Here is a 19,860-nt window from a genome sequence, read left to right as displayed (position 1 = left end):
AGCCAAAGAAAAAAAAATGAATATAAGCAATGCATCGACGGAGCAGTTAAAAGGGTGGTTGAGTGCATTAAAAGAACCGACCACGGGAACAAAAAGAGAATTGATTTTGCGTTTGAATAATTTAACAAACGAAAAGCGAAATCAATTGAAATTATTATTAAAAAGCGAGGAAGAAGATTTCTACGGAAGCAGCAATAATAATGTTCAAAAAGGAAAAAGAAATAACGCAAAAGAGAGCATAAAGAGGACGAAAGTAACGGCGAAGCTGGAGGTAGCAACGAAGACGGCGATGAGAAGAGCACTGTGCGCAACAACAAAAGTAACGGCGGACATGACGACAGAAGCGGGGTACGCAGTTACAACAGTGCAGACGGCGCCCGCAACAAAAACAGCGGCGACGGGAATAGCGACGAAAACGAAGTTTGCGGCAACGAAGACGGCGACGAAGATGGCAGCGGTGAGAAAAGCAAGAAAGAATTTGGCGGGAATAAACGAAATACAGTGGGACAAGCTGGGCAAAATATGGATTTATTATTGCGTATGGCAACCGATGCAGTGAATGAATTTTCGGGAAATACATGTGCACGCAAATGGATCCTACAAGTGAAAAATATAGCCAGCGTTTATGGAATACATGAACCATATATAAAGATGTTGATCATCAGTAAGATAAAAGGAAGCATGCATGTGGTTGCATGCAGATCCAGAACGTGTATTGCTAACAACAGAGCAGTTGGAGGCTGAGCTTATATCAATTTGGTGAGAGGAAGTCGAAGTTAGAAACAAGGCGAAAATTTGAGGAACGAAAATGGACAGCTGGCGAAAGCTTTGTTGCTTATGTAGACGATAAGGTGATGCTTGCACATGGAATAAAAATGGATGATGAAGAATTGGTGGCGCTCCTCATTGAAGGTATTCCGAATCAAATGCTACGTAACCAAGCCCGTATCCAATGCTTTGAAGATATCCAGCACTTAAAGCGGGCATTTGCGGAAGTGAAACTACCGAAAATGGATGAAACAGACAAGAAGGTGGCATCGGTGAACAATAATGGCAGCACACTCTTGCGTTGTTTCAATTGCAATTCGGACACTGGGCCAAACAGTGCAGAAAGCCAAAGCGCGAAAAAGGGTCATGCTATGACTGCGGTGAGATGGGGCACTTTGCAGCAAAGTGCCTGAAAAACAAGAATGTGGATGAATTAATTTTATGAACAATTCTAAATCAAAATTTATTACAGCATGCCTCATGAACACGGGAAGCCCCATTTCGTTCATAAAAATTAGTAAAGTACCTAAAGATGTTATTGAAGTACCAGTTTTAAGTTCATTTTACGGATTAAACAAAAGTTACTTGAAAACATGTGGAAAAATATTGTGTTACATTATGAAAAATTTGAATAAAATACATTTTAATTTAATAATAGTGGCAAACGAGTCTATGAGTCATGATGTAGTATTGGGAAGAGACTTTATGGAAGCATGCAACTTATGCTTGAATCTGGACACTTTGAAAATGATTACAGTGGATAAAATTGAAAGTCGATGTAACAAGAAAAGCGATAAAATGTTAGAAGAAACAAATATGTACAACAATAGTTAAACAATTAGCGATAGTGTTAGTCAAGGTAGTAGTAAAAGTCAAATGATTAGTGACAAGGTTAAAAATAAATTAGAGAAAGCTGTCAATGCTGAAATAAGCACAGCGGAGAGGGAATTGCTTGAAATTAATGTAATAGATGACTCAATTGATTACAGAATAGGTGATCAGGTGGATCATAATATTAAATGTCAATTTATTGAGTTGGTAGAAAACTGTTATGTTAATAAAGAAAGACCGAATGAACCGGAGATTCGGTGTGAAATACAATTAAGATTAAATGACCCGAAACCGTTTAGTTGTTCTCCTAGAAGATTAGCATATACTGAAAAAGAAAAGCTGCAGATTATCTTAGATGAGTATCTAAAAAACGGAATTATTAAACCGAGTGATTCAGAGTATGCATCTTCGATAGTGTTAGTGAAAAAGAAAACAGGAGACCTAAGATTATGTGTTGATTACAGAAAACTTAATAAAATAATGGTCAAAGATAATTATCCTTTACCATTGATTGATGATCTGTTGGATAGATTAGTAAATAAAACGATATTCTCGAAGTTAGATCTTAAACATGGCTACTTTCATGTTTTTGTTAATAAGGAATCAATGAATTATACATCTTTTATGACGCCTTTAGGACAGTTTGAATTTTTAAGGATGCCAATGGTGCTGAAAAATGCGCCGACGGTCTTTCAGAGATTTATTAATAGAATTTTCGAGGATATGATAAGGCAGGATAAAGTTATTATATATATGGATGACATTATGATAGTTAGCAAAGGAATTAAGGAACATATGGAAGTACTTAGGGAAGTTTTTGACAGGTTGACGAGGAACAAATTAGAGCTGAGAATGGATAAATGTGAGTTTCTGCAATCGAGTGTACAATATTTAGGATATTTAATAACAAGTAAGGGAATACAGGCCAATGACAAGGGAATAGAAGCAATTAGAGATTTTCCAATACAAGATAAGGTGCATGATGTCAGAAGCTTTTTAGGATTGTGTTCATATTTTAGAAGATTCATTAAGGGTTTTTCAACATTGCAAAACCTTTATATGACTTATTGAAGAAAGACAAAGAATTTTCGTTTGAAGAAAAAGAGTTAGAATGTTTTGAGACACTTAAGAAAAAGTTAGTGGAAGCTCCAGTGTTAGGGTTATATTGTTATAAGGATGAAATAGAGTTACATACAGATGCAAGTGCACAAGGCTTTGGTGCAGTGTTATTGCAAAGAAAGAGGATATGAAATGGCACCCTATATTTTATTACTCGAAAGCCACAACAAAGGATGAGGCCAAATATCATAGTTTTGAACTTGAAACATTGGCTATCCTGTATGCATTAAGAAGATTTAGAATCTATGTACAGGGAAAGAGATTTAAAATTGTTACGGATTGCAACGCATTAAATCTAACGTTAAATAGAGTGGAATTAAATCCTAGGATTGCAAGGTGGGCATTAGAACTATTAGAGTACGATTTTGAGTTAGTTCATAAAGCAGGAAAGCATATGCAGCATGTGGATGCATTGAGCAGAAATACGAACATATTAGTGATAGAAACTAATAGTTTTGAAGATAATTTAATTATTTGTCAAGCAAAAGATGAAAAGTTGAAAGATATTAGGAAAAAGTTAGAGAAAACGGAAGATGAAATTTTTTAAATGAGAAATTGTGTACTTTATAGGAAGGCAAATGGTGGAAGATTGTTGTTTTGTGTGCCAGAAGAAATGGAAGAAAAAATTTTATATAAATATCACAATGAATTAGGTCACTTAGGGAGAGATAAGGTTATAGATGCTATTGTTAAGACTTATTGGTTTTCGAATATGAAAGAAAAAGTTGTTAAGCATATAGGAAATTGTTTGAGATGTGTGGCATTTTCATAGCATCCCAAAGGGAAACGTGCCGTTAAGATAATACATATCGATCATTATGGACCGGTAGATAATGGTAGAATAAAAAACATCTGTTTGTAATAATAGATGGATTCACTAAATATGTTAGGTTATACGCAACAAAAACAACGAACACAAAGGAAGTAATTCTAGCTTTAAAGGATTATTTTAGATCATATAGCAGGCCGAAAGTTATAGTATCAGATAGGGGGACCTGTTTTACATCCGAAGATTTTGCAAAATGTATGGAAGAGTATAATATTAAACACATAAAGATAGCGACAGGTTCACCCCAGGCCAATGGACAGGTAGAAAGAGTCATAGAATAGTAGGGCCTATGATAGCTAAATTAACAGACATTGAAAAGGGATTGCATTGGGATGCAGTTATTAAATGTCAGGATGGTCGAATTGTAGTAGGCTACATTAGCAACATTAAGTATATAAACATTAAGTGTGGCATTCTCTCTGTTTCGCAACAAGTTTCGGCTCTGTAGCAACAAGCATAGAGGCAGATCGCTAACGGAGAGGGAGTCCGTCGATTGCTAAAGTTGGAAACGAAAAGTAACGAATAAACTTAAGAGGCTAAATCCTGCGTTCCTGTTTTATTTAAATCAGAGTGCTTATAGTACCCCTACACTGGTCTCGCCATATCTGAAAAGGACCTAATTTTATTAAATACAAAACAAAATATATATTTTCATAATAGTGTTTATTCCATAGGATTCAATAATTCCACTTATATTTTTACAAATCGCTATTGAACAACTTGGCATTTTGAAGTAAATACTGAGCTTAACACCAAGCGCGCTCTAGAAAACAACTAATAGCCTCTATACCCTTCACTGTTTCTCTCTATTCTAATGCTGCTGTTTCTTTAATCTAATGCTTTTTGGTACACTAAATTTTTAGTTTTATGTTCTGGCGCTTAAATAAATAATGCTGATGGTTTTCCGACACGGGAACAGGCGACATATAATTGGCCATGTGAAAAACATGGATTTTCTAGATTGATGCCACATACACTTAGCGACTGCCCTTGTGATTTATTTATTGACATTGCAAATGCAAGCCGCACTGGAAACTGTAAACGCTTAAAGCTGAATGGCATATCGTTGGTATCATAGGGATGCGTGGGATTAAAACATCTTCGCCTTTGTACTTCCCTTTCAAAATTGTGGCATCGATGACGTTGTTCAATAATTTCTTCACCGCAAGCCGGGTGCCATTACACAGATGTGGCTGGTTTATGTTCCGTAACATAATAATTACTGATCCGATTTTTAATTGCAGATTATGAGGTGGTAACCCGGGTAATTCCAGCGAATTTAAAAATTCTGTTGGATAATTCACAACTTCATCTTCATTAGTAACGGAATCAACTGATATGTAATTCTTCAATTCGCCAGCTATTTTCTCTTGAATCTGAAAATTCATTTCGTTCACATCAACATTTTGTGGCTTTCGATGACGTTGTTCAATAATTTCTTCACCGCAAGCCGGGTGCCATTACACAGACGTGGCTGGTTTATGTTCCGTAACATAATAATTACTGGTAACCCGGGCAATTCCAGCGAATTTAAAAATTCTGTTGGATAATTCACAACTTCATCTTCATTAGTAACGGAATCAACTGATTTGTAATTCTTCAATTCGCCAGCTATTTTCTCTTGAATCTGAAAATACATTTCGTTCACATCAACATTTTTTGCGGCCAATATAACACGTTCGCTTAACCAAACGTGATTTACGTAATTTTGTGCAATGTTTGGGAAAACCTTATCCATGAGTTCGGTCTTTGATTCACAAAAGTTACAAAAATTGGTAGGGAATGTAATGTATACAGATGATCTATCAACAGCAATATTATTATTACCAATATCGAGTAGTTGTTTGAAAAAAAATTCTCCTGACTGGTCTTCCTGCAATTCGACTCTCATGTTTATACTCAATTTAAGGGTTTTAATGTATTTCCATAAAATGGACGACTTCAAACATGCATTCAGTTCATCAGTTGGCGTTGAGCGTTTTCGTCGTTGAAATTTTTTTGATGATTGATTCCAGATATAATATCTTGGCATTGCAGTGTAAAGTAGCGTTCTGGCAAAATCATCAGTCTGGAACATTTCAAAGAAGCTGGTTATTGTTGTCGATGGTGGCCTGTCAAGTCGTTGTAATACGTTTGCATCTGTAAAATACACCCGTTGACAACAGTAGGGTGTCGTTCATGAATCGGAATCGGAATCGAAAATATACGCCACATGCCTTCGTTACAACTAACATAGCGGCCCATTTGATATTGAGTGACTTCATCATTTGAATTTTCGGCAGCAACTCCAAGGACAGCCATGTCACTACCTTTGTTCACATACTTGCAAATGTATTTAATGGAATGGCAAAATTCGACGTTTATGTGTGCTTTATATGCCTTGCAGAGTAATGGCGAAAACGGAACAACCCAACGATTATCAACTTCAATTTCCTGTCGATTTACTTTGACTATTGTTGACTTTCCATTGTCATCAATGGATCGGCGGCGATAAAATGGATATCCATCATTTCCAATAATAGTTTCTGGTACTAATTGTCTCGGGTAGCGTTTTGAACATTTTCCTTCAACCATACACGGAGAAATGGGATTTAATATTCCACATGGACCATTTATCATTTTTTTGTAATAACCTCATGTAACAGTGGGTCTTCATTATTATCAGGAATTTCTGTTGATATCACATTATCAATTTCATTCTTATCCTCTCAACCAACCAAATGAGGATATGTGCATTTTAATTTTAATGATTTTAATTTCATTTTGAACACCCTTGCAGTGATATCGTGGCGATCAATGGGTGATTGGCCAGGAAATAATTCTAGTTGAATTTCTGTCCACTTTGGATTGCATGTGAACGTGATAAACAAATCTGGTGTGCCATAATGTCGTACATAGGACATAGCATCTTGAGTATATTCATGCATATGTCGCGGACTTCCGACGTATGTTGCAGGGAGAATAGTTGTTCTGCCAACATTCTGTGCATTTCCATCAGCAGTAATATCATCCCGAAGATGAATGTGTTCCTCGGAACGGAGTTTTGCCTGGTTCAACCTGATAAATGTCAATCGTTCAGTTTCAACTTTCACATACATATCCACAGCATATTGGTGAAATAGACGCCGACATTTTAAGATGTGATTGTCCTCATTTTCCCGAACCATCAGTCTGTATGAATAATAATTCATTGAACTAACTTTTTTGTTTGTTTCAGCACCTGTAAACAATAATATAAATTTTAAGTTAGTATATATACCTATATTTTAATGTAATAAACATATATATTGTTAATAATTTACTTGTAACTGGATTTATCATCTTCATTGAAAAATGATAGCCGTCTTCACCTTGCCAAAATAGGATAGGATATTGTAAGGCATCATATGATCGATGTGTTTCAGACACGCGCTGAAGTTGATTGTTCCGCCGATGTAAAACAATGTCTCGGTTATCTAAATTTTCACCCACAATGACAATAGCCACTTCATCAATTGTTGGCGCATTAAAACGTCCAGCATGTTGTCCTGCAGGCGCTTTATCGGCTCTGATGACAATTTTGTGATTATCTGATGGCATGCGGTCTAATGCAGTTCTGAATAATGCATTGTTCCACAATGGATCTTTTCACTGAGTTGTTGTGTGCGCAACGCTGATCGACTTCTCTTGCTGAATTGCCCATAAAATATATTTGCAAAAATGTATAGTAGTTATCGGGCATTGGCTATAAGGAACCTGTTTGTTGATATATTTGACCCTGAATCTGCAACAATATAAAAATGTATTTAGGTAATTGTATAGCAAATTGTTTATAATAAACAAATGTACACAACACTGGCTCAACATATTTTGCACCAGCTACATGGTTGTAAAACTAAATAAAATTGTTTGCCATTATTCTGCTTACTTACCTTGAGAGTAGGCATAAAATTGTCTCGAATAACTTTTGATGTCATTTGAAAGCAATTATTATATTGCTGGATATGAGTCAAAAAGTGATTGGAATCTGGCCTATTTCCGGAAACCAATGAATGTAATGGCGCTGGTGGCGGTACCAATGGCGTCAATTTGACTTGGCCGCTGGCGCAACACAGTCCAGTGCCTTCATTTTTGAATTTCAATGCCTTGCAATGTGGACACACAGTATTCATTAGTCCAATAGCAAAAATTCGATCTGAACTGTAATCAATTGCCACACTATAACTGAATGCAGCTCTATGGGGATTAAACACAACATTTCTTTGTTGATTTCGATTCCGTTGAAGTTCATTTCGCGCTGCGCGTTGCTCATCAGTTTGATTTGCTCGTAGATTTCTTTGACTTGCCGTATTTCGAGTTCTGCGGCGTAAATTTGTACGTCTGGTTATATTTTTACAAATCGCTATTGAAAAACTTGGCATTTTGAAGTAAAGACTGAGCTTAAGACCACGCGCGAGTTACAATCCCGTGGCCGAGGGAGGAAAGCTTCCAAATAAACGACTGATCAGTTTGAGGTGTGAAATGAGAATGATATGAATTCTTTATTACAGATATGTATATGTATATATCTCCCAAATATCTTCGTCAGAGTTCGTATTGGCGATCTTCGTTGAACTTTCGCTCGGCTCTCAGTTGTTGTTGGGTCGGTGTTGTCTCTAGTTGCAGTACTGGGTAGACCGAGAGAGGGGGTATGTTAACTCCTCCCCCCGAGTCCGAAGAGAAGGCCGTAATGGGAAATGGCCGGATCGGAGCAAGGTGATTAGGCGGCGTGTTGTTGGTATATGCCACGAACTCCGACGATATTTTGAATTTAGCAGATTTTTTTTGAATTGGGTATCTTAATGTTAAACATGAGTGTTGTGTATATAAACGTTAGATCTAATGCTAAAGTTACATTTTGTTTACTTAATTTCTATCTTATATTATTATTTGTTTCTTATGAAATAACAGTTTAGGGATAATGTTTAGTTTACTAGCTAGTGGCTATCGACTACTTTATTTATCAAAGTGTCTAAATTGAAGCTATTCCTACTTTATAATGAAATTGATAATAATATATTTATTAAATAGTGCTTGTCTTTCTTATGTTCCTGCCACTGTTTTCTTAACTGTTTTTCTAATCTTTTGTTTGTGTAACTTTTGACCTTTAGTTGTTAGGAAAGTGACGCCTTTGTCCCTATCTACTTTGTGTAGTGAAAATTTCGGTGTTATCTTGTTTCTGCGGTTTTCTTTTCTTAATATTGTATCATTAGGCTCGACTTGTACTGGTGTCTCTCTGTCCTTGTTTAATTTAGCCAATTTTCTTTCTGCGGTCGCGCTTAAATGTTCCTATACTTTTGGGTATATGTCTTTTCTAAATTCGTTTAACTTCTTAAGGTAATCGTGGTGATTGTCGAATGTTATTGTTTTGTTGAATATGTGAGTTCTTCCATGGAAGAGCTCGAAAGGGGTATAGGAAGTGCTGGAGTGTATTGCATTGTTATAGGTTGCTACTGCTTCTGCGAGTATTTGGAGTACTATTCCTGTATAGTTCGGTTAAGGTGGAGTGCAGTCTCACGACAGAAGCATTGCCCGTTGATTGTTGAAATGAAGTTGTATGAGCTGTTATTTGGAATTGAGTTATTTTCGAATAACGGTCGAAAATTATTTTCTTTGGTGCGCCATAGTGACTTATGAATTGTAATAGGGCATCGGCGACCTTTATTGAATTTCTATTGCTAAGGGGGTAGGCTTGCGATAGCTTGGTGAATTTATCGATATTTGTGAGGTTACAAGTATTATTTATGAAATATATGTCTATATGTACGACTGCCAATGGACCCTCTGGGGCGGTTGGGGCTTGCATAAATGGTCTATGGGGATGTCTATCGTATTTTAGGGTTAGGCCAGATATCACAATTTTTTATCATTTTTGTGATAGTGTCTTTTAAATGCGGGAAGTAAATGTCACTTTTCAAATGGTTATACGTTTCGTCTATCCCCCTATGATTGGTATTTAAGTGGTACGCACGAATTTCGTTTTGCTGATAATTAGGATTAGTAATTTTGGTTAGCCATATATTGCAGCGGACAATTTTGTATAAATCATTTTCAAAAAAATAGTTATTATAGGACTCTTCTATTATTTTGAAAATATCGTCCGCTGCTAATATAGCGACTGTTTTATTCGGTTTCATGATTGCTTGAAGAGTGTTTGTAACGGAGTCGAAAGTATGCACGGGTTCTGTGATTATGTGTCTTACTTTATGGATAAATGGTGTTTCTACCTGTCTTAGCTTTGTTGATCCGGTACAGAATATTATTTGGCAATTGAAGTGATTTATTGGTTGCGAAACGATTGGTATAATTCGTGGGTCTTCGTTTATGTTCAAGTTTGGCTCAATTCTGCTGAGTGCGTCAGCAACTACGTGTTGCGACCCTTTTTTGTATACGACTTCGTAGTCGTAAGCAGCCAGGATAGTTTTCCATCGAAGTAGTTTTGGATTCTGACCTTTCAGATTTTCTAGCCAGATTAATGGCTAATGGTCTGTGACTATTTTGAATCTACGCCCAAAGAGGTATGGTCTGAAGTGACCTACAGACCAAATGATAGATAGCATCTCTTTCTCTATCGTAGAATAGCGGATTTCCGTGTCCGATAGTGTCCTGCTAGCGAAAGATATGGGTCTGTCATTAGTATCTGGACCTTGTGACAGCGCAGAGCCTATCGCATAATTACTTGCGTCTGTGGTCAGCGTTAACGATTTATTGAAATCAGGGTATATGAGTATAGGATCATTACAAAGGAGACCTTTCGACGTTTCGAATGCTTGTCTAAATTCATCGTCTATTATTATAGATTTCTTCCCTATTAACTGTCTCGTTATGGGTTTAGTTATTTTCGCAAAGTCCTTTATGAATTTCCTGTAATACCCTAATAGTCCTAAAAATGATTTAATTTCCCTGGTTGTCTTTGGGCAAGGGAAGTCCTTGATGGTTTGAATCTTAAGTGGGTTTGGTTTGACTCCTTCCTGGGTTACGATATGTCCCAGGAAATCGATTTCTTTCCTTAAGAAGCTACACTTGCTTGGTTGGATTTTTAGGTTTGCGTTTTGGAGTTTTGTGAAAACAGATTTAATATCTGCTAAAATGTTTTTGGAGTGATGGGGAGAATACTATTATGTCATCGAGATAGACGAGACAGACGTTACCGACTAGGTCACCCAAAACACTGTCCATAACGCGTTGGAACGTGGCAGGGGCGTTCTTGAGACCGAAGGGCATTCTCGTGAACTCGTAATGCCCATTTTCGACGGTGAATGCCGTCTTGCTCGCGTCGCGTGGGTTCATTTGAATTTGGTGAAAGCCACTTGCTAAGTCGATACATGGTCTTTCCTATGCTGTCTAGTATATCTGCAATGTTTGGGATAGGGTATCTATCAGAAACAGTCTTCTCGTTTAATTTCCGAAAATCGATTACCAAGCGCCACTTTTTTTCGCCTATGTTGACACTTTTCCTAGGTACGACCCAAACGGGTGCACTCCAGGGGGAATGGCTGTTTTTTATGATGTTTTGTTCGAGCATTTTTGAAATTTGCTTTCGGACTTCTTCTTTATGTACAAATGGGTAACGGTATGATTTTGTGTGAATCGGTATATTATCTGTTGTTGGTATAGAGTGTTTGATGGCGTTAGAGAACGTTAGTTGGTTGTTTTCGTTGTGGAAAAGTCTTTTGAATGACTTGCTTAGTTTAAGTATGTATTGTTTTTCTTCGCTGTTGAGGTGTTCCGTCAGAATGTTTAATTGTTTGTCGTCTTGTCGTTCTGTATCTGTTGCCGCGGACATGCAGTTTAAGTATTGGTGGGTTGGCGAAGAGAACTCTTCAACCTGTAACGGTTCTTCGAGGTAAAGTGTTTGGATCTGGTCGGAGTTATTGCAGACCTCGAAATAAGCTGATCCTGCGTTTGCGGTGTATAAACCGCCTGTTATGGATACTTGATTATCCAAATTGGTGGTTTCATATATAAAATCTCCCTCCATGAAGTTTACTGGGAGCGGAAGTAGCATTTTGGTATTTTGTGGCAGGGTATGTAATGTCTACAGGGTTTGCTCTTGTGAGGATTGGGATGGCGGTTTCTGGTGTTTCTAGTATGGATTCGGCAAGGTTTATTTTTGCATTTAGGCTAGATAGGATATCCATGCCTAGCAGGTCATTGAAGTGGGAGTGGAAATTAAATAATAAGAACTTAAAATTGGGTATTTTTTCGAATTGTTTGAAATTTATTTTATCGGTATATGTGGATATTGATATCCGAGGTTAATTTTTTGATGTGCTCTTCGTTAATAAGTGCTGCATTTATGAAAGAGTAAGTAGATCCAGTGTCTATTAGGAATTTGAGAGGGTTTGAAACCATGGAGTTTGGTGATAAGAAAACAAATGGCAAGGAAGATCCGTGAGTCTTCTTGCTTATGTAGCCGACTGGCTTCCCGAGGCTTCTAGTATAAAATTTGCATCATCGTTAATGTTACATAGGGGAGCGCTTGGGTTATGGTTGTTCCTGTTCTGGTGACTAAGGGTCTGATCTGGTTGTTCATTATTGTGGAAGGGGTTCCGACCAGAGTTTCTCTGTCTTGTCGACCATTACCATCGTTATGGGAATTATGTTGACGTGTGAAGCGTCTATTATTATTGTTGTTAAAATTTTGTTGTCTCTGTATAAAGCGGCTATCATTGTTGTTGCTGTTGTTATCATATCGTGGAACATGACGAGCCTTGTTTCCATTATTATAGTTCTGTTGTCGTGGTATGTAGCGACTGTTGTAGTCGCTATTGGTTGGTTGTCCTTTTGCGTATGGGTGATTCCTGTGAAATGGGCTGTCGCGTCGTCGGTTATCTTGGTGTTTGTTCAGGCTTCTATGGAAATTTAATTCAATCTGACCGTACTCGTATGCTTTCTCGATTGTCTCTGGCCTTTGATTCCTAATGGCTGACCTAAGTGGGTCCTTTAATCCAGTTAGGAATGTATTTAGGCAGAATCTATCGTATTGGTCGCGTTTGGCCGCGAGAGAGTGTGCACTAGGGTCGGCTTCTCTAGCGAGTGACATTAAATCGCTTCTTATTTTAGCGGCTGAGTAATACAATTTTCCCATACTGAGTCCGTCCGGAAGGTTGTGTAGCTCTCTAACAAGCATTTCTTCTGTTTTCCTGCTAGAGTATAGTCGCTTGAGGTTTATTTTGATGTCATCCCAAGTAAGGAGTACATCGCAGACATTCAGTGCTTCGTCTGCCCTGCCTTTAATTTTGTCACGGATAGTTCCAAGTAAGTACTGTCCACCTGTTGTTTGGTCCACTGATGAGGCTAACAAAAGGAGCTGATCTACTCTGTCTATGAATCTGTCAAGATTGTCAGGTGGGCCTTCGTAGGTTGGTAGTTGATCTACAAGGGTAAGTATATGTTGTAGGTTCAGGTTTGTGTTTGTTGATGAATTAACGATAGGACTTATTTTCCCTGTGTCGTTACCGGAATCCATAGCGTTGGTGGGATTATTGTCTTCGGATTGAACCGACTGGTCTTTCTCTTTAGTTCCTGTCGCTTCCCTTATCTCAGATAGACCAGATCCGCTTCTTAGCCCTAATCTGCCCCTAACTGTATTACTAATATTGGCTTTTTTTCCTAACATTTACACGTATTGGGAAGAAATCTGTATTTTTTGTTTGCAAATAATAGTGAATAATTATATATTGGGGTATGGTTATGATATGTGTAATAATATGTAAAAATAGGTACATTAATAATATCTTTTTGTTTAGGGAAAATTTTGGGTGTTAGGGTTGTTTTGTTTTCGTTTCTATATTAATGTAGTAATATATTGTATTATATTCTGTGATGCTATGTATATGTATCTGTTTGAATGTGTATTTTATGTGTGTATTCTCTTCAAAATAAAAGAAAACCTGTATGTGTGTGTCCGTTACGCAGTTTCTTCTTATCCTTGTTTCCCGGTGCTTAGTGTATGTCGTTCTTGTAGTGCTGCTGTGCTTCTATCCACCTTTGTAGTTTTTTTTTTTGTGTTTTCGACTTTAGCTTAAGACATGATTTAAATAGCTATTGAATAGAGTGTATTTTTTTTATAGGTTAGTGAACATGTGACAACAGTAGGCGTTAAGATGGCTTAATTTTTTTTTTTTTTTTTGGTTGTTTTTTTTCTATACATATATGTATTATTTTTCTTGAATTAATTGAGTGGGTTTTTGTTTTGTAGTGCCTGGTGTGCGAAAAGAATTCAACTGAATTGAACAGAACTTAACAGTGTACAAGCGCGCCGCCACTCTGGCGCGACATCAGCTTTTGGCGGCAGCCAATGTACAGTGATGCGTCGACGTCGCTAGGGTTATACAAGCGGCGCAACACAAACACATACATGCTTACTTGATTTTGTCGAAGGAAACTGTATCACTGTGCAAATTTTTTTAAATTTTTTCATGCATATGCATGAATCTTATGCATCATCACCTCTTTAGAATTAGAACGATAAGCGTAGTGGGCATTGTTAATCCCTTGTCCGTTGACCGGCTGCGCCAGTTACAATCCCGTGGCCGAGGGAGGAAAGCTTCCAAAAAAACGACTGAGCAGTTTGAGGTGTGAAATGAGAGTGATATGAATTCTTTATTACAAATATGTATATGTATGTATCTCCCAAATATCTTCGTCAGAGTTCGTATTGGCGATCTTCGTTGAACTTTCGCTCGGCTCTCAGTTGTTGTTGGGTCGGTGTTGTCTCTCGTTGCAGTACTGAGTAGACCGAGAGAGGGGTATGTTAACTCGCGCACCAGCTCTCTCCCCTCATCCAAATCCTTCACTAAGGACTCCTTTATCTACAAATTAAGCTCTATATCATTCGGAAGATGCATTTCAGTGCCAGTCAAGATTTTAAAAGGCGACACTAAAGCGCTTCTAGGCGGTGTACTATTGATTATTTGCTGCACTTTACTGACCAGCTTATACGAGTCTCCTGCACTTTCATGACTTAACTTCGACAACATCGACATTACTGTCTTATGCATTCTCTCAACCTAACCATTTCCACGTGGTACACCTGTTGTGAACCTGTTGCTGAATTTTCTGCTCCTCACAATACAACTTAAATGCCTGTGCAGTGAACGCAGTTCCCCTATCAGATTTAATCCGTAAAGGATTTCCAAAATTAGTAGCCTGGCGCTCTAGACAACTTACAACTTCCTCTGCTCCTGTGCTACGGGTGGGATACAACCATACAAATTTAGAAAAACTGTCAACTATAGCTAAAATGTGGTTGTAGCGCTTGCTCGTCATCTCCATTTTCCCAAAATGGTCAATGTGATACGTCATCAACGGTCTATCTCCCTTTTCAATCGGGGTCAAGATACCTTTTTTCTTCCCAGCTTTCGAATTTAATACAATACACTCCACACAACTGTCCACAACACGAACAACCTTTTCTTTAAGTTTTGGTATGAAGTAAGATTTCTCAACTAAATCTTGCGTTTTCTTCGCAGCAAAATGTCCTTGCTTATGAGCAATCGTAATTATTTCATTTTCCATCTGCGACGGTACAACAATAAGCTCGCGATTAGGATCTTTAAAAAGTATTTGATTTTCTATATAAAAGTCTTCATACCCTTTATTTTCTACAAGGCTTCTCACTACTTTCGTCCATTCATCGAGTAATTGTGCTTGTTTCAAGCGATGTACAACAGTATCGCTCAGCATAAAACACGATACTCTACTCAACGCATCAACATGTCTCATTCAACTATATACCGCAAAAAGTTAACTTTCTTTTGCAACACCTGACATTTCGACCAATTTATTTTTAATCCATTTTCACTGGCAACACTCAACACCTTCTCCAGCTTTACCAATCCTTCACACACATTTTTACTGGGCACAATCACATCGTCCATGTATACTACTACATCTCCACTGTTGATTAGTTCCCTTAAGACTGCCATTATGAATCGAGTAAAAACCGCAGGTGAGTTTGTAATACCAAAGGGCACATACAGAAATTCGTACTGTCCGTTTTGTGTTACAAAGGAGGTATATTTCTGGGATTCTAACTCAACGGGCACATGAAAGAAACCGTTAGTTAAATCCAAAGTCGTATACACCAAAGCACTCTGAAGCTTTTCGATAACAACGAATTATCTTTTCATTTAATTTCCGATAGTCACACCACAATCGTTTTTTCCCATTCTTTTCCGAAACAAGCACCACTGGTGATGCGTATTCCGAAACACTCGGCATTATAATCTTGTCACGCAACCATTCCTGAACTTGATCATCCACAATCTTTTGATCACACTCTGCCAAACGTCTTGGTTGTTGGAATACTGCTAAATCATCTGTTAACAGTATTTTCATCTTCACTGGTGTCGAACAATTTCGAATTGGCTTATAATCTCCAATTAGACTTAAAGATTTTTCTTTTTGCACACTACTCAAATGTGATAAAACAACCTCATCAAATATGTCAGCCTGCTCCACCCCCAACATGCACATACTTTTGAATTCAAAAAACAACTCAGCACATGATCCTTTGTCCATTAGCTGGATTCTCTGACTCTCAACCATTTTTTGGTTTACAACTCGACTTATAAACTCTGTGCCACCTTTGGTTAATTTCATATCCACGCTGTTTAAGATTGTTATTCCTAAAATCGAATAAAAAACTACGTGACATTCAACTTGCGTGTCTATACCATCTACTTCAACCGAAATTACAAAGCTACCGAATATAAGCACCTGGCTATCACCTATGCCTGTCAAACACTTCGCTAAGCCTGTCAACTTTTTTCTGACCAACTTAGTATAAACACTTCTGCGTATAAGCCAAAGGCAGCACCTGTATCAACTAATCCTTGAAACATCATTGACTTATACTGCACAGTTTTCAACTCTAAACCTGAAGGAGTGAAAATGCTTAATGGCTTTAATTCTTCCTTCCTATCTTGTACAACATTTGTATTTTGATCCTGCTTAACTTTTCCATCTATTTTACACTCTGATGCGCGATGTCCTGTTTGGTTACATTTAAAACAAACAAAATCTTTCTTCCTAAAATCTTTTAGCAAATTGTTATCATCACCGCACTTGAAACATTTACATGTCTTGTTGTCACTGCTAATCTTCTTGGACTCAGAGCTCTGTTTATCAACAAACCTTTTAGTAAACATCCAAACTAAGTTTTAGCTCTTTTAATGTTTTTGCTTGATATATCACTACCAAAGACAATAGAATAACAAGATGCGTAACGCAATACAATTTTTTGGCACGCGATTTTTTGGCCGTGGCTCTAGAGGTGGCTCCATGCTCTCTCGAGCTTTTGTTCGAGAGAGAAAGAGCGGAGAGCGCTACAGCAAAGAGCTCTTTTCTACGCATACAATGATAGCAGAAAACTGTATGTGTGCACAAGTATGCTTTTGTTCGAGAGAGAAAGAGCGGAGAGCGCTACAGCAAAGAGCTCTTTTCTACGCATACAATGATAGCAGAAAACTGTATGTGTGCACACGTATGCTCATTTACATTTACATGCATTGTAAATAAATAAATAAAAAATCGTATTGGGCTTCGCGTCTCAATTCTTGATCAAATGGGTCGTGCATTGGGCGATTGGGTGCTATCATTCCTATTTCTGCTAATACTTTGTTGGTAAGCATCAAGCACATGTCCTCAATTAAAATTAATGCTTCATTGTAAATTTCTTCGTTCATTTGCAAATCTGCATTCGATGTTCTAAGACGCATCTGATGCAATATATCTTTCGCCATATGATCTTTGTATTTATGCCATAAATCAGTCGGTTTTAATGGGAAGCATGTAGACAAAATTATAGAAAATAATGTTCGTATTTGTATAGCATTTGACGAAATCACAGCATCTTCGAGAGTGTGGTCCCAATGAGTTTAATTCTCTAACAATCCCAAATGTTGACAGGCTCCTTTGTATTTGGCACACAATAGACCATTAACAGTTCGCAGATATTGGAATGATGTTGGACCACGAACATTGACTAACAGTAAACGCATGTTCAAGTTACGGGGTGTGGACTGTCACCCGCTCTCCGCTCCCTCTTACGCTCCCCACTCCCTCTCACGCTCTCCCGCTCTTCACCACAGAGTCTCCGAGGAGTCTCCGCTGCGCTTGGGAGAACCCAACTCATTAGAATAAGCTTTAGTGTGAAATAACTACCACGATCAATAAACGTACGCCCGGTCGCGCCCGCGCATTTACAAAGTCAAGTGTTCGCTTTTCTCCGAGTGTTCGATTTTCAGCAAACTAGGAAATTTCCAGGACCAGCAACCCCATCACCCTAACATTTTGGTCCTTCGAAGACGGATATCCTGGATTTTTCAAGTTTGTCCACCAGCGACCAACTTATAAGATAAGTACGAAACTTCCATCCCCTTTAATTGCCGGTCTGCAGCAAAAGGTTCGAAAATCCAATTTCGTTCAATTTGCTGAGATTTATTGTCAAATCAAACGGATTTATCCGACAAAAGGCAATTAAAGAAAAGTACTTATCCATTCTCACGGGCGCCGCCATATTACCCACCGTTCTAAATTTCTAAGTCCCAATTTTCCGAATATATTTAAATATTCATTCAGTCCAAAAAATGAAAAATTCCAAATGTGAAGAAAGTGAAATTAATTTGTGCCAAGTTCAGTGAAAATTCCTAAAGTCCAACACTCTGCCAAAAGTGGCAAAAATTCTATTCTCGTTTTCACTGTGTCCAACGCAAGCCAAATTCTTTTCGCAAATTTCGCACATTTTTTGCTTCAACTCCGCAGTCCGCTTAACACAATTCGCTATACATTCAAATACAACAATAAACAACACATACCCTCTGGAAATTCCAAGTAAAATATTAATTAAATATTTACCCGCCATTTACCCATATACATTGCATGCATTACATCTCCATATAAATACATATACGCATACATCTCCATATACATACATATACGCACACATCTCCATATACATCACACATATTAGCGACATACATTGCGCAGATTATCTGCATTCCCTTTAACCAAAGTGTACCAAAGTTTACATTGCCTGTTTCCCAAGTGCCGACGCGGAAAAGGCGTATAACCAAAGTTTACCTAAGTTTTGATTGTTTCCCGTCGGCAAGTCCATACCACAAATAAAATTTATTCCAAGTGCCGACGCGGAAAAGGCGTTTTATTTTCCATCAATGTTTTTCCGTAAATTTCCAAATTAATTTCCGAACAATAAATACATTTTAAATTAAATTAAACATTTTTAATATTTATTAAATTATTTTTTAAATTTTTTTGAAAATTTTCAAAAAAATAATCATCCATAAATAAATAATACGGCCAAATACAAGTCGTTCACCCGACAAATATTTCCTTTTCGTATTGCTGGGATATTAGTTTGTGGTTGTTTTAGAAGTATTTACAGCGCGGAGAAAAGACTTCAATTCCAGTCATTCCATTTTCTCCGTTTCCAGTTGTAAATAAAAGAATAAAATTTTCTTCGTTCTAATAAACATTTTATATCACAGTTTTCCACATTCCAAGGGTTCCAACCGTAAATAAGGTGGACCCAATTACCATAAATCACAGGTCATTTATACAATTCGCTGTTCACTCCGAGTCACCTGTCCGATCAGTCTAAACTACGACGTTTCCACTTCGTAAATTTTACACCACTTAAATTATTAAGTGCAGTCTGAGGAATCTGTCTACTTTTTCAAAAGTTTGACCGGGCTCCAAAACCGCTTCCCTTCCATTTCGTATTTCTTCGATTATGCCCATCGGTGACGATAAGAAGAAATTGTCCGCTGACAAGCCCAGGTCTATTTTTTCACCACAAGGGCCCAAGAGTCCAAGAATCCCAAGCATTTCGGTGAGAACGCCTGCGCAGATTTCCGACGACTGTGCTACTGCATCCAAAGCCACAGTACAGCGCATAGCTAAAAATATGGCTGCTTCAGATCTAGCGCTAGCCAAATTCATTTCGGTTTCTGACCGCTTAAGCGAATTTGAGGCTCAGATCAACACTCCGGAATCCGCAGCTCCAACTGTCACGATGCTTGGCGTCCGTCGCGACCAAGTCCGAACCCTATGGGACAAGGTTGAAAAGGAATACGATCTCTGCTCAGAGTGCCTTGTGTCAGCAGGCGAAGCGGCAGCAAGCAACATGCCTATTCTCAGGGCTAAATACAATTATTGCTATTCAGTCTATGAAAGGTGTGTTGCCCAGCTCGTTGATAAAATCGAGCAGGGCACTTCTCAGTCCATCCCAACCGCGAACGCTGCGCCCCAGGCCTACATTTCCTCTG

The sequence above is a fragment of the Drosophila sechellia genome, unplaced genomic scaffold (genome assembly GCF_004382195.2).
Source record: "Drosophila sechellia strain sech25 unplaced genomic scaffold, ASM438219v1 Y_27, whole genome shotgun sequence".
Classification (NCBI taxonomy): domain Eukaryota; kingdom Metazoa; phylum Arthropoda; class Insecta; order Diptera; family Drosophilidae; genus Drosophila; species Drosophila sechellia.
This window is presented reverse-complemented; position numbering follows the sequence as displayed.